The 1,197-nt window shown below is 31.0% G+C and overlaps 1 protein-coding gene across 1 annotated transcript in view; it reads left to right on the top strand.

Moving 5' to 3' along the window:
* The window catches only part of NKAP (NFKB activating protein), a gene marked incomplete at its 5' end in the record, with an annotated part of 18,578 nt that overhangs the window by 9,737 nt on the left and 7,644 nt on the right, over positions 1-1,197 (top strand). The window lies entirely within an intron of this gene.

Raw genomic sequence — 1,197 nt, 5'->3', positions numbered from 1 at the left:
TCCTAAGAATAAATGTTTTAATGAATTAAATCCTCTGTAACAACAAATAGAAGAGTTATAAGGTATTTATCTACTCAGAAGTATTAAGGTTTTAGAGTTAAAAATTTTTTAATTATAATATGCTTTAATTTGCAGATGAAGATACAAAAAGGAGAGCAAAGAAAGCCAAGAAAAAGGAAAAGAAGAAGAAACACAGATCGTCAGTTTTTTCTTTAATTTTTATTATGGAAAATTTCAAAAATATGTACAATTGTATAAAATAGTATAATGGACTTCTATTAACTATCACTCAGCTTGAACAATTATCAACTTATTGACAGTCTCTGCTGTCCACCCCCACTGTTACTTTGAAACCAGTCCCAGATATCATTTCATCCATAAAACTGCAAGTTTCTCTAAAAGATAGGCATTCTTAAAAAAAAAAAAAGTACAGTACTATTAATCCACATAAAATATTTAATAATAATTCTTCATTCAGGTCTCAGCAGTTTTTCAAATGGTTTCCTCAAATTAGAATCTAAACAATGTACATGAATTGTGATTGGTTGGTAGGTCCTTTCCATCTTTTTAAATAGATAGCTTTCCCTTCCCTTTTTGTTCCTGCAGTTTAGTTGTAGAGGAAACAATATCATTTGCCCTGGAGAGTTTCCTACAGTGTGGATTTTGCTGGTTGTATTCTTACGGTATCCTTTTAACATGCTTTCTGTCCTTTATATTTCCTGTAGATTGATAGATAGTTAGGTCTAGACACTTGATAAGGTTCAGATTTGAGTTTTTGGTAGGAATACTTCATAAGTAGTACTGTGTACTTCCAGCAGGAGGCAGATAATATCTGGGCATCTCTTTTTGTCATATTAACCTGTATCAATAGTCTTTGTTGAGGTCCCTTACTTCATTAGGGATTGCAAAATGATTCTTCATTTATTAGGTAAAATAATTCTATATGAGAAGCCTACCCTCATTAACTATTTGGTTACCCTGAAGTTTAGGAAGGGTGGAATAATTGCTTACTTGTTTTATGAGTTTTCAGAATAATGAGTTGAGGTTTTTTGAGGTTTTTATCATCATGAGCCCAAGGATTCAAACATATATGATGTTTTTTAATCCATTATACTGAAAATTACTGATGTTCAAATTGATAAGAGCTGTTTTCTTAAACTGCTTTATTTCTTCTATCTTTGTACAACATGAGAACTA

The sequence above is a fragment of the Bison bison genome, unplaced genomic scaffold, assembly GCF_000754665.1.
Source record: "Bison bison bison isolate TAMUID 2011002044 unplaced genomic scaffold, Bison_UMD1.0 scf7180017864375, whole genome shotgun sequence".
NCBI lineage: Eukaryota > Metazoa > Chordata > Mammalia > Artiodactyla > Bovidae > Bison > Bison bison.
Note: the sequence above shows the minus strand (reverse complement) of the source record. Positions and strands in the feature narration are given on the sequence as shown.